Consider the following 15142-nt stretch of genomic DNA (forward strand, 5'->3'; position numbering starts at 1 on the left):
CCCCTGCACCTCAAATAAAATGCAAGCTCCCTGCCCACTTTCCAGCTTCCTCTCCCCTCACTCAGGGCTCCAGAACTATCTGTACTCCCCAACAGCCCTCTGGGTCTCCTTTTCATTCCCAGAAACAACTGTGCCTCAAGTCTTCACCCTTGGTCTTCCCTCCAGGTGAAATTCCGTATGGTCAGTTACATGGTCGACCCCTCTGGTCCTTCGGGGTCTCGCCCAAAACACCGCGACCTCCCTGCCTGAGGCCCGTTCTTCTGTTATGCTCTTGTGCTAGAAAGGTTTAAGAACTGACTCTCAAAGAAAAACAGAAGCTCTGATTTTGTTGTGTTTGCCATTCTGGGTGCTTTTAATAAAGACCCCCGTCAGAGTCCATGTCAGGCTCCCTGTGTGCGGTCCCTGACTGTGGTGTCGGGAAGGGAGACACACCAGGAGAGAGTACCTCCACTGGATGGATACAACAGGAGTACATCATTTCCAGGACATAGAGAGGAGTAAGATAATTAAGAGGTAACACATTTTGGGGCACCTGGGTGGCTCAGTGGATTGAGCCTCTGCCTTTGGCTCAGGTCATGATCTCAGGGTCCTGGGATCGAGCCCCACATCGGGCTTTCTGCTCAGCGGAGAGCCTGCTTCCCCCTCTCTCTCTGACTGCCTCTCTGCCTACTTGTGATCTCTGTCTGTCAAATAAGTAAATAAAATCTTTAAAAAAAAAAAAAGAAGTAACACATTTTTTTTAATTTTTAACATTTATTTCCTTGTAAATTGCACAATCTGATTTTTTTTATAATGCCTGTGTCTGACCCCCAGCTCACGAAACTCCTGAATTTTTAACAGTTGTCTCTCATGAGCTGAGAGAAGTCAGCCCCCAAACCACCAGATACCCTCCTCATTCTTTCGCTCTGTGCACCTTTTAGGGTGAGGGATTATTTTTTTTCTCTTTGCTCCCTTCTATGTCAGCTGGTCCTCTAACACATGGGGCCTGGGAGGTTATGACTGATTTGCTTTCAGAGGTGTCCTCAGAGCCCAGCACAATGCCTGGCCTTGGTCTGCTCTGGTGTATCTGGGATCCCAGCCATTCATGAACCCTGTATCAGCTGTACCCTCCACAGAGGGTGGCCAAGGATGCCAGGAGGGGCAGCCGAGTCCACTTGCCTGGGCCCAGTGGCTCTCCGGCATGCACCCCACCTGCTGCCAGTCCCCCTGACGCTGGGACTGCTGCTCTAACACACAGAAGGTGTCTGGCTTCACCTAGCTGCCCGCAGTTTCTGGCATGACCCCACGCACAGGGAGACGGCAGAGGATACTTCCAGCATGAATGATCCAATGAGTAAGGTGGCTTCCCAGCAGAGCAAATGTGAATCAGAGGCATTTCCCACTCGGGCCAGTCGCCTACTCGGTGCTGGGAAAGAGTACAGAGATGCCAGGCCCACTCTACCCATAACTGCAATCCAGGGAAGATGTTAAGAACTCAGCCTTAGAGTCAGCCAACACAGGGTCACATCCCAGTCCTTCCACTCCCTAGCGGGGGTCTTCATTTCCTCATCTGTAGAATGAGAATATGATATGATAAGCTGCCAGGAGCATTCAATGACATGCTACAAGTAAGGGTCTTGCAAATTTCCTGGAACAGTGAAAGAACTCTTAATGCTTAGGAAACTGTCTAAGCACCTTGTAAATATTGATGCATTTAATATTATTCTTTATGCTATACTGCCTCTGATTGCATTGTTTCTTTGTGTTTGATTAGTTGGTTTGGTTTGGGTTGGGTTGGGCTCAGATTTTGCTGCTAATCTTATGGCTACCGAATAAGTTTCTTCCTTTCCCTAAGCCTCAATGTTCTTACCTGCAAAATGGAGCCATGGATTAAATGGCCCCTGATCCAGGATTTCTACAGCAGTCAAGCTCTGATTTCCCACCTCTTGGTCCACAGCAGCTGCTCAGACCTTTCTAAGTCCCAGTGTGTGGAGTGGACTCCCATTGCAGGGGCCTGAGCCAGGAGCCCAGCCTCTGTTGTCAGGAAAATATGGGTGGGGTGGCCACCTTGCTCAGTGACAAGGACTGGGGACCCACACAGCCATCCCCATTCTCAACTCAGGTGCCTGCTGCCAACTCAGCTCTCACCTTCCCATTCAAGAGAGTCCCAGAGATCAGAGATGAAAGTCCAACCCTGCCAATTCCATTCATTCACAAGCCAATGAGCTTTTATTGAGTACCAACAGTGTGCTGAGGCCTGTACATTGCTTGGAGAATAAGGCAGGGAATAAGACAGGAAGACCACTGTCTTCCTCACTGGGGTTAGTCTACTGCACAAGACAGAAAACAAACAAGTCCACTAATAAGAAACAAGGGGATTTCAGATAGAAGAATAATGATATAAATATAAATATAAATATATATATATATATATATATATATATATATATATATATATATAATGATATAAAGAGTATAAATCAGGTTAATAAGACAGAAAGTGACTGGGAAGGTAGTCAGGGTGAGCCTTCCAGTGGAGGTGACTTAGGAGCCAACCACAGGATCAGCTGGGGAGAGGTTGGGGCCATGACCTATTAAAGGAACAGGCCTGGGTGGCTAGAGTTCCGGAAGAGAGGCAACAGGGCGGAGCAAGCAAGTTGGCCTGAGCAGCTCGGATTTTCTTCTGGGTATTTTTGTCAGTGCACAGGACCTGCAGCATAATTTGTAGGGCTGAGAGCAAAATGGAAATGAAAGGCCCTTTTGCAAAAAGTATTAAGAGCTTCAAGATGGCAAGAGGAGAGCATTAAACCACGCACAGGGCAATTCCAAGCATGGGGTCCTGCCCACAGAACCAGCCCGGTCAGAACAGAACTCTGTTGGCATTAGCAAAGCCTTTTTTAATTGGACAAGTATCCACTGAGGGCTTAAGATAAGCCAGGCCCTGTACCAGGCTCTGGGAACAACGAAAAAGTGAATGATCAAACCGAGAAAGCCACTCAGACCCTAATTTTTCCATTGGATTTTCCCCACCACACACACCAAACTTGGATACAGATTCATCTGCTCATATTTGATGGTGGTGCGCCCCACACACAGAGGCTCAGGCCATCCACTGGATGGGTTTGACTTGATCCCTTTGTAATCATGGGAATGGTTATCACATATTCAGAAATCCCCACCACTCCCCACACCAATAAAAACCAAGCAAGGGAGACAAAAACTCAAGCTGAAAGAAAAGAACAAGCTTTTCCAGGTTCACACTGTTACTGATATGGGGGGTGGGCACAGGATTTGAACCAGGTTCTTGTGAAATCCAGAGGCTCCCCCTCTAAGTCTACAATCCTTACTCCCATGTACTGTGTGGTTGTTCAGATAAAGACTGAGGTGGGAACTTTAGGAACCTTGACAGGAACTAATGTCTCTTGAGGGTGTGCCCTATGCCAAGCCCTCCACAGAGATCATCTCACTTTTTCCTATAAATAACCCTTCTGGGTCAAGAGTGCAATTTCTCCACTCTACCACGAAGAGTGGTAGAAAAGCTAAGTAACTTGTCTAGGGCCTCCCGGCCAGAGTGAAAGGGAACCGGGAGCCAAGTCAAGCTATGTGCCCCAGAGATGGGTCCCTGCCCCTGTCCTGCTCCAGATCTTGCTGCTGTAGAACTCCTAGCCTGTGGATCATTTTCTTGCCGCCAGGATCAGAGCTCAGAAGTCCAAGGGGCCAGGCCTAGAGAGAAGGTCTGGGGGTTTGACCTGGTGTCAACATCGGGGCTGAAGATTGCTTCATGCCCAGCCCAAGAGGAACAGGAAAGTCTGACTTCTCCCCTTTACCATGGGAAAGAGCTCCTTTTCTAAAAAAAGCCAGGCCAGAACCATGAGTGTGACATGTCAGGCCCTTTCTGTGCAGCCTTTCCCTCTGTCTTGGCCTTTCGGTCAGTGGAGAGGGCTATCTTGAAAGAGGAAGATTTGCTTGTTCTTGGTTTCCTGGCCAAGGATCAGAGAGACTTCCCTAAAGAAAGCTCCTGGCAGAATGGTTCTGGGGCCAGGCCTGGCATGGGAAGACTCCATTTCTGCTCTGCAGAGCGACCTTGGCTGGGACCCTCAAGTAGGACCGGCAGCTGCCCTTTGGCCCAGAAGAAAGCACTAGAGAGCGGGCAGTGGCCCAAATCCCAGAAAACCAGGCAGCCTGCTGAAATGGCTGCACAGGTGCAAGGGGTCTGGGGCAGTCACAACTCTGGTCTGGGGTGGTGGGCTCCACTGTCAGGCAGAAGCAGTGTCAGCGAGAGCCCAGGAGAAATTCCATACCACCCCTCAATAGTTGTGGGACCCCGGTGAGTCTGCTCACTGCTTTGGGCCTCCTAATCCCTATTTTCCTGAATTAAATGATAGAACTCATACTAAGGAAGAGACAAAAATCATAAGGAAATGTATTTCTTGGTCTCAGGGAAGGTGCAGAAGCAGAAGAGTAGCTGAGCAAAATAATGAGAGTTCACAGACTCCTGGATTTCTGAACTGGGGGCCTAAGATTCAAAAAGAAAGAATCCCATGTCCTCTGATACCAGCATTCCCCCATGCCTGCTTTCTTTCCATTCATTTGTCTTCCATCTCTGTTGTAAGTCTCTTTGTGTCCTTGGACCCGAAAGAATGTCTACCTGTTCCTGGAACTATGAAGTCTTCAAAATTCTTGGGTCTTCATCTTCCCCCTTTGAAACCATGTAAGGGCTCCTCCATTTTTGGAAAGCAAGCAAAGGAGAAGTCGCAAGACAGCCGATTTTCAAAGCCTTGATAAGGAGTCAGCTACTTCTTCCTTGATGTTTACAGTATAAAAATAAGTTATCATTAAAACTGAAATATTATGTGCCCAAAATTCTGAGGGCCTCTTTTGTATTTTCTTGGAATGTGAGTCTGTCTGTTTTGCATAGTCCATAATATACTCTGTAAGTATTGTAAAAAAAAAAAAACTATTACTGATTAAGCAACTTAGAGTCCCATTTTAAAAATTAGCTCATGTAATCCTTACAGAAATCTTTGTCATAAAGCAATTAATGAGAGTCACAGCTAAGAGGACTGGACGTAGAGGTCAGGTTGTCTGGGTGTCCACCCAGACTTGGAGCTTTCCAGCTAAGTGACCTTGAACTTGTTACCCAAGCATCTTGAGCCTCGGTTTCTCCTCTGTGACATGGGGGCGGGAATGGCAGTTCCCTCAGGCCCAGGAAGAGTAGATAACACGAAACACACCGCCTGGCATGTGCCAGTAACTCTACAAAGGCCGACATGGAGCATGAAGCTCCCTTTCCTTTTAAGGAAATCGGGGCTTCGAGAAGCTAAGTAACTTGCCCTAAATCATACATCTGGAACTGACCGAGTGGGGGTTCTAACCCAATTTTCCTAAACCTAAAGTGTATGCCCATAACCATCAGAGTCAGGGCCGTGTGCCCAGCACCTGCCTGGCATGGAGTAAGCTGAGAATTGAGAGAACTTCCTCTCTAAGCAACCATCTTGCACAGGGAAGAGAACAGAAGCTAAAGGATGGCTTCACACCCCTTCCCCACCCAGGTCTTGGGATCAGTAATCCTTAGCCTCTCTGCACTAACCAGGCTTTATCTTCCAGAAGCCGCACAGGCCAGGAGGCTGACCCACATGTGCCTCTCTGCGTCATCACCTCTTATCATTGATGTCATGGTCTTCAGATTTACTGCTGCTGAGGAAATTGGTCTGCTCTCTCCAATACACTGAAAAATTAAATGTATTATAGAAATTATAAACATTACGTATATATGACTATACTGCTTCAAAGGCACCCTCAGAATCCAGCTCAACGCTGCTTCGGGCAGCAACATCAGGCAGAACAGAGCTGTGAAGCTAAATCGACTTGCCATCCCTGGCAGGGACAAGCAAGAACTCAGACACGTCCTTAAAGTATGTATTCTGCTGGGTACATACGTCCAGGACGCTGTGGAAGTGCAGGGGGAGAAACAATAAGCCACACAGGCTAAGGATGTCAGGAAGACTTCCTGAAGGAGGCAACAAGGGCACTGGATCTTGAAGGGTGAATAGGAGTTGGCATGTTAAAAAAAAGAAAAGGGGGGTGGGGCTGTGGGACTAGAGATGGAGGGGTCCTAAGGGTATGGTGGGAGGTGGTTAAGGAAAATCCCATCATTTACATTCTTCCTTCCTCATTCACTCATGCATATTGATGAACCCCAGGAAGATGCCAGACCCTGTCCTGGCTACTGAGAAAGTCAAGGTGAACCTAACCTCCAGGAGCTCCCAGTGTGACCTGGAAGGGATCACGGCACAACAGCGTGGGAACAGTAACCAGGGTATTTCTGGTGTCTTGGGCATAGAGGAGAAGCGATCAAATCTGCATTGTAAATGGAAACAGGAGATGAATTCTGAATTCCATTTTGGGGGGAGAGAGACTATGTAGGTTTCTGTAACTGATCACATCCCAGGAGTGAGGGACAGGGAGAAATCTCAGAGAGACGGGAATGACACAAGGGAAATATGCCTGCGAAGTTAAAAGCTAGTTCAGCTTTACAATCAGCTTTCCAAAACTGTGAGGGCAGGAAGTCTTAGAGACTCTTGGAGGGCAAGAATTAAGATCATAGCACCCTGAAGGCCCTGCGCTCCCCCAGCTGCCGCACCTAACACCGTCCTGGGTGGACACTGGGTGCTCCATGGGCCCTCGATGGTGGAATGCGCCCCGCCCCCTCCTCCCCTGCAGAACCTTCTGGTACAAATCTGCCCTCATCCACACCCCACCTGAGCACCAGTACCAGAAGCTTCCGTGCATCACAGAATGACACAAAACTGTTCCTCTTTTGAAAAACCGAAATGCTCCCGAGATTGAACGTGTGCATGCTTGCGTGGCTCAATTTCAGCAAACATCTGCTACCTTTGTGTGGCGAGCGCAGTCTCTTTCGAACAGTGCCTTTGATTTCAGGGAAAGACAAATCAGGCTGCACGTTTTTGTTCTGAATGCGTCTCATCACGGAAGGAAATGTTCGGCAGCTTGGAATTCTGAATGTATGAAAAATGGATTTTCTTTTCAGACAAAGAGTTCACGATCGAGAATCAACACAGCTCCTGAAAGAGACGAAACCGGTTCTCTATTCCTGTCCTTTTCCCCCTTGCCTGCCTCATCTTTTTCTGGATTCCCTCTTGCCTGCCTCATTCTTTTTCTGCCCTCTGGAACTGAGTCTTGTCCTCAGTGCCATTGTCAGATTGGAGCTGGCAGCTGCCCTGGCCTCGGAGGGTAGGGTCAGTGTTGGCCATGGCCCGAGTCACCTCTCTCCATGGAGTGAGCTACGAAATAAGCCGTGAACTCCTCTCTCTTGGCGTCAGACCTCGAATGATACATTTGAACATGATCCAGATGGAGAGGTGTTGGCACGCTGGAGTGTGTCTGGGGTGCAGCTCCTCACTTCCACGGCTGTGCCATCAGGGGCAGGTGTCACTGCCCCATGTAGCAGGTGTACGAGAACAGGCTCAGGTATGCACATCAGGCTGCCCTTGGGTTCAGCTCCTCTCTTGGCTGCCTTCCAGCTGGGCGGTCTGAGGGGCATTTCAGACTTGCCAGAGCTCAGCTTCACTGTCTATCAAAGGGGTAACAGCACACTGCCACCCCTCCTCCAGCTCCCACAGCCCCCATCAGAAGCCAATGGGTGAACATGAACTTGCAAGCGGCAAAGCACAACAGGGTGACCCATGGTCCCGGTTTGTCTGATGCTGAAGGGCTTCGCAGGATGTGGGACTTTCGATGCTGAAATCGGGAAAGTTCTGTACCCATCTGGACTGTTTGTCTTCAAATAGGGCACAATTCCATTATGACAGGGATGAGGACCTAAAGCTATCAGAGGGGCAAAACACTTTTCTGGAACTTTCTGGAAATTCCAGAATTTTCTGGAGAAGTGTACGCTGATTCCTTAAACAAAGTATTGTAAGAACTTTATGAGCGGGTGAACCAAGGAGCTTTCTTCTTCTCATTTCTCCTTCATGAACGCCTGCAGAGTGCAGTGAAACTAACATCATAATAACCACACACCAGCCCCTGCTGATTTTAGCTTTATGTCTACTTCGTAAATGCCTGTACCACTTCCTTGTGCTGTCCAACTGGCCACCCAACAGCTTAGTGGCTTGAAACAGCAGACATCTATTCTGCTCATAATTCTGTGGCTTGCCACTCGGGGCTGGCTCAGCTGGGTAGCTCCCCTTGGCTGAGCCCACTCAGAGACCTCAGTCGGAGAAGCTTGTCAGCCGGGGACTGGCTGCCCCAGGACAGCTGCAGTGGGACGGAAACCTTGGGAATTCTCCATCCTGTGTCTCTGACTCCCTCTGTGTCCAACCACCACCAAGCCCTGCCACCAACACCTCTAAGCATCCCTCAAGGTGCCCTGTCCCCTCCATCCCCACACCCAGGCCTGAATCCAGGGGCTGCCTCTCAGTCCCTGGGATTATGGCGGCAGATTCCTGATCCTGTCCCCTGTTCCCTGCCTCGCCCTCTCTAGGCCTTTCTCACAGCAACCAGCCTTTCTGGAGTGTGCCTTGGAGTGTGTCAGTCCTCTGTTCCAGAGCATTCTTCAGCTCCTTAATGTTGCCAGATCTCATCCAGCCTTTCCTCCCTGCTGTCCCTACACCCCTCTCCAGCTAAATGACTGCCCCTAGTGCCAAAACTATGATCTGGGCACCGTGAACAATCTGGCTTTTCCTAAACCAGTCATGCCTCTTCATGCTTTTGAAAATACAGTGCAATGGAATATTACTCAGCCACCAGAAAGGATGAATCCCTAACATTTGCATCAACATGGACAGGACTGGAGGAGATTATGCTGAAGTGAAATAAGTCAGGCAGAGAGAGTCAATTATCATATGGTTTCACTTATTTGTGGGACATAAGGAATGGCATGGAGGACATTAGGAGAAGGAAGGGGAAAGTGAAGGGGGTGGAAATCAGAGGGAGAGATGAACCATGAGAGACTGTGGACTCGGGGAAACAAACTGAGGGTTTTAGAGCGGAGGGGCCTGGGAAGGATGGGTCAACCAGGTGATGGGTATTAAGGAGGGCACAGATTGCATGGAACACTGGGTGTTACATACAAACAATTAGTCTTGGAACACTACATCAAATACTAATGATGTACTGTATGGGACTAACATAACATAATTTTAAAAAGAAAAAAGGAAAATAAAGTGCAATCTTCCAGGAGTTTTTCCCAAAACCTAGATAGATGTCTGTTGCCGGATCTAGATTGCAGAATCACCTCTGTGCCCAGAGGAGCCACCATGTTTCTATCTCTGCTCCTGGGTCTTCCCGATGATAACACAAAGCATTGGTTCATTGTGTTGGTCAGTATTCTCCAGAGAAACAAAACCAATAGGAGGTGTGTATGGTCTATATACGTATAAATATATAAGAAATCTCTGTGTGTACACATATATATGTGTGTATGTATATACATATATATTTGTATATTTGTTCCTTCTGCCTACAAATGTATGTGTATAAAAAACATATAGAGTCAGTCCTTCTAATAAACCTCTTTGTGTGTGTGTGTGTGTATATATATATTATGTTATATATTTATATATATATATATATATATAAATTTACTATAAAGAATTGACCCAAGTGGTTATGGAGACAGGAAAGTTCTAAGATTTGCAGAGTGAGTGAGAAAGTTGGAGATCCAAGAGAGCCAGTGGTTTAGTTCCAGCCTGAGTCCAAAGGCCTGAGAATCAGGAAAACTGAGGGTATCATTTCTGTCTAAAAGTTAGGAGGCTCAAGACCCAGGAAAAACCAATGTTTCTATTTGAGTCTGAAGTCAGGGAAAAGGCTGATATTCCCACTCAAAGGCAGTCAGGCAAGAAAGGATTCTGTCTTACTCTGCCCTTTTTTTCCTAGTCAACTGATTGACTGAGGTCTTCAAGTGATTGGACGAGGCCCACCCATAATGGGGAAGACCATCTCCTTTACTCAGTCTACCAATTTAAAGGTTTATCTCTTTCACAAAAACCTTCACAGAAACACCCAAAAGAAAGTTTGATCAAATATCTGGGCTCCTCATGACTTGTTCAAGTTGACTCATAAAATTAACCATCACAATGATCAATAATGTAGTTGTTGAGGAAAAAAAAAAAACAATGATGCTGAACTATAAGAGAAAGGAGGCTTATAAATTGCTTAATAGAGAGAAATACTCATTCACCCTTCTTTGTTTTGCAAAATACCCATAGTGGTAGCTATGGTAAGCAATGGATGACAGAATTAATTATAAAGTCCCTCTGGGCATGGGACATTTGTCATTCACGTAAACACATAGAAGAAAGGCTTCAGAGCCAATGACCACCACCACCATCTCGGTCCAGGCCTCAGCACCTCTCCCAAGGACAATTGGAACATCCTTTCACCAGACTCCCTACTTCTACCCTTGGCCTTCCAGCAACATATTTTCTACACAGCAGCCACAGTGATCTTTTTAGTTGACAAATCAGGATCGATCATTCCTTGTTTTAAAGCCTTCCATGCCTTCCCAATGCACTTAAAACAAAATCCACCATAGCTTATGTGGTCCACCCCTGTGGTCTTCACAGTCTCATCTCTTCTCACTCTCCGCCTTGTTTACTGAACTGGCACTCTGGCCTCTTTTCTATTGCTCAAATATGCAACCTTGGGTCCTACACGTGGGTGTTCCCACAGCTGTCCCCCATTGCCACTTCACATGACTGGCTGGCTCATTCATCAGGCTCCCCTCCAGTGTCACTCCTCAGAGATGCCTTCCCTAAAGTCATTGGAAATTACCTTGTTTGCATATTCGTTTTCTTGATTGTTGCGTATCTCCCCAACTGGTGTGCAATCTTCATGAGAGCTGAGACTCCATCTGTCTTCTCCTCTGTGTCCAGAATCTAAATCAGCGTACTCAATAAAAGTTGGCTAAATAAATCAGTAAATAGATGAATGACATTATTAAAAATGATAAAAGAAAGATGCACATTTGCTTGGCCAGGATAAAGATGGATGCCCCCTCCCACTCAGGAGAACCCTTCCCACTGGCAACGATAGAGAAATGAAGCTGAGCCTTAAAGTGTTCCTGGATCAGTTCTCAGAAGAACTGCAGGGCGAGAGGGGCACACACATACATCTAACTGCCTACTAGCATCTAGGCTCAGATGTCCTCCAGGCCCTGAAGCCCACTGGGTCCAAGGCCATGTTCTTCAACTGCCTCCCTTCACCCCTTAACCTCACCCTCGGTCAGCATCACTGGTGTCCCAAAGTGGGGCCACCATCCTGCCAGTTCCAAACTAGAAACCTGGAAGTCTCCACTGACAACTCCCCTTGCCCCAGTCCTCGCGTTGCTATCTCTGAAGCCCATGTTCTGCTCCTCGTCCCCTCTGCCCTTCATGTCCATGCAACCATTGCCTTCCCCTAGACAGCCAGCTTTGTCTCCTCACTGGTTTCCCCATGTGCACTCAGACACTCTTCATTTTCCCACAGCAGCCAGAACAATCTTTAAAGAAATAAACCAAATTGCATCCCAGCTTCTAAATCCCCTCTTATGGCTTCCCACTTTTCTTAGACTTGAAGCCAAATCCTAACATTAGCCTGCAAGGCCCCACACAATGGGTCACTGCCTGCCCTTCCAGCCTAGCTTACACCCTGTGCACCTTCCACTTCCATGTTCTCACCCTAAGGCCTTTGTTGATTTCCAGGTTTCCACAGAGACTTTGCACAAGCTATTCCCTTTGTCTGGAACATTCTAACCACCGCCTCCTATCCATTCGTCAGATCCCTGCCCAGTTTTACTTCCTAAGGGAACTCTTCCGTGATCATCCAAGCTAGGTCAAGTCCTCACAGAACTATTTTTTTCCTCCAGAGCAATTGTATCTATGTGTAGTTTTGGATTCATTACATAAGTCCAAAGTGTGACTACATGAGTATCACCTCTATCTCTCACCAAAGTGTAAGCTATGGGAGGCAGGCCCTTGTCTCTTTTCATCCTGCATTGTACCCTCAGTGCTTAGTGCAGGGACTGGCACAGAGTAGGAGCTCAAACCATTGCACTAATTAATTAATAGCTCCTCTGTGGAGTTGAGCTCACCCTCCATCAGCTGGCCAAGATCCCATGTTGAGCAATCCTCATGGGATATGGAAGAACTGGATGAGCTGGGGATGAAAAGTGAAGGAAGAAAACTGACCAGGTTGTTGAAAGATTAAAAACCCTCTGCTGAAATCAGCTAGTTTCCCCACTTGCAAGTTTCCATTGTGATTTGTGTATTTCTGCACCAAGGAAAACTATAACTGACTCCCAATCTCTTCTAGATGGATGGTACATTGGTTTTCTCTCTTTGGAAATCTTAGGTTGTGTAGAAATTGGTGGAGAGAGGTGGGCAGCAAGGAGAGGGAAAATAGGCTGGGTTTGCCATTGTCACTATGCAAGAGAAAAGACCTACTAACAACTAAATGGTGTCCTCAGCCACCCCCTTTACTCAACACTCCTAAGAAAGAACACACACACATATACACACCGTAAGAAAGAAGCAAACCCAATTGTAGACCACTGGGCCCAATGGCTTTGAATTACCTAAGTCTCCTCAGCTTTCACCATGAACCAGTGCTCTGCTTGGTGCTCATCACATCCGAGGCCTGGAGGCTGTCTTCATAGCAGGGGCTGGGACTGTGAGCAGGCACTCACTCTATGTTGCAATGAAAGCTGGGAGGAAAGAGCAGGGACCTGGGCCACAGAGACAGGGGACACCTGCCCTGGCCCTGGAGGCCAGCAGAGACTTGCCAGAGGAACTGAGAGCAAAGCTGAACCACAGTAACCCGGCCAAGCTTTGACTTTCTCATACATAAATGGGACAATGAGTCCCCCCTCCCAGGGTAGGGAAGAGTGATGCATTTGAAACAGCTACAACGCTGGCGAACATTCAGTGAGGTCTTAATTCTTTGACAGCTGCTAGACTAAGCCCATATTGTATATCAGCCCATTAAATCTTCATCAAAACTCCAAAAAATAGGTACAAGTATTAGCCCTTTTTACCAAGGAGTATACTGAAGTAAACTGAAGTTTACTTCACCCAGATATGCCTGGTGCCATTACAGGTCACTCTGCCACCTCGTTAATGTGACCATGAAAAGCACTCAACCCAAAATAAACCATTGATGAATTTCAGTTCCCTTTCCCACCCCCATTCCGTCCTCCCCTTACCTCCATAGAGGAAAACAACAACCACCACCACAAGAAAGCTCCCAGAGTTCTGTGCCTTTAGCTGATCTCTCTGGACTCCATGACACCAGTTTATTGGTATAAATATGGTCTTTGAAAGGACCTAGAAAGGGGAAACCAGAATAATGAGAATTATTTCCACCTCAGGAACAATAAACTAAATTCCTGAGTCCATCTGTGATCTCAACCCTCACCCAGGGGATGTCCTGGGGAAGAAAGCTCCTCCAGGCTCTGCAACTCCTGGGTCTGGGAGGTCACTAAGTTTAAGGCCTGGTTGCCAAACATTCCAACAATGCAGTCCAAAAATTAGTCAAGCCCCTAAGGTGCTAGGAGTCAGCCTTCCCTGCAGTCTCCTGAGGCTTGTGTTCCAAGAAGATGCAGCTCCAGCTGCTGCTTGGCTGACCCCTGGAAGACTTGGTGTTACCCCATCCACCAAAGCATCACTCCACAGACCTGGCTTTGCCTTCCCCTCCATGATCTCTGCCCAGCCCTCTCACTATATTCCAAGGTTTGGTCTCATAGGAGAGGTGTCCATTCCTTCATCTGATTGGTTCCTTCATTCATTATTGGGGGCCTACTGGATACCAGGCCCATGTCTACGCACATGTCAATTCCCATTGTGTCAATATTCTGAGTGCATTTGCAGACTACATCAGAGGAGGAGACCTGACGTCTGTCACACTGCCCCATCTCTCACTTGGCTGTGGGCATATGCCACCAGCTGTCAGAGTCTCCTCCCTGCACTTGAGCCCAGAGCTGGAGACATCAGGGCAATGGGACTGATACTGCAGTTACTAGAATGATGTCCTGCCTTCCCGAGTTCAGCTCAGCTGAGAGCAGTCAAGATCAGCACCCTCCTCCCAGGTCAATCCAAGCACTCCTGGGAGACCATGGCCCCAGCAGGTGGGGGCTGAGCTTCCATGTTCTCCTGCAGTGGCAACAAGACTTGGTAGTAGTTACTGGGCCTTAGGGGGCCCTAGGGTCCTCAGGAACCCTTGAGAATCAGCTCCTGAGCCATGCTTCTTGTCCTGACCTACAAGCTCAGTTGGCCCAATCTTTTACGCAGACTTTGGAGTTAGTTTGGGATCATCGCTGAGCTCTGTCACTCTCCAGCTTGGTGAACTTGGGTAAATTGTTTCATGCTTCTAATGTGCAGCTCCTCCAGCTCTAAACAGGAGAGGGTGGTAATAACATAGCAGCTGCTTCACAGGGCTGGTTTGATGACTACATGAGATAATGCACGTAGAGCATTTAACCCAAAGTTTCTCAACCCCAGCACTAGTGAAATTTCAGACTAGATCATCGCTTGCTGTGTGGGGCATCCTGTGCATTGTAGAATGTTTAGCCCAACCTACACCGACTAGAGGCTGGTAGCACACCTTCCCCTCAGTTAGGACAACAGAAAGTATCTCTAGACATTTCCAAAATCCTCTGATATCTTTCCTGCTTGAGAACTACTGGTTTAACCCAGTGCCTGGAATATATGCCTAATGAATGTTCACCATTATTATCACTGGCAGCTGGAATTCAGTCTGTTTGGATGGTCTCTGGTCCCTGTGCAAATCTTGTCCCCGCCCCATGAGAGTTATACCTGATCCCAGTGTCCTGCGTACTAGCTGGCGGCCCCAGATTCAAGATACCTGGAGTCATGGGTACTGTCAACAACCTGATAAACCCTGGAAATGTGTCTACAGTGACATATAGAACAGATAAGACCTGTTCCCCCGGGAGTATCACAAACAGAAGAGGATTATGGAAGGGTAGAATCAAGAGCAGAGTTCCCTAAAGCAATCTGAGGCTAGAAAGAAAGTGGAAATCACTGCTGAGATTGCTCAAGAGTGCTAGGAAGATGGCAACATTTCACCAATGCAATAAGACATGGAAAGAAATAAAGCAATGACGTGCTATCAAGGTGGGGCTCAGAACCTCTTGATGGTAATA

General features: G+C 47.5%; 1 long non-coding RNA gene across 1 annotated transcript; it reads right to left on the bottom strand.

The window, feature by feature from the left end:
* Window positions 1-776: 776 nt before the first annotated feature.
* LOC309872037 lies at window positions 777-12688 on the bottom strand. The gene is made up of 3 exons (XR_014315631.1): window positions 12557-12688; window positions 10777-10908; window positions 777-1549 (listed from the first exon to the last, which is right to left on the bottom strand). It is a non-coding gene; the product is annotated as an uncharacterized lncRNA (long non-coding RNA).
* Window positions 12689-15142: the final 2454 nt, after the last annotated feature.

The sequence above is a fragment of the Mustela nivalis genome, assembly GCF_964662115.1.
Source record: "Mustela nivalis genome assembly, chromosome: 8".
In the NCBI taxonomy this organism is placed as follows: domain Eukaryota; kingdom Metazoa; phylum Chordata; class Mammalia; order Carnivora; family Mustelidae; genus Mustela; species Mustela nivalis.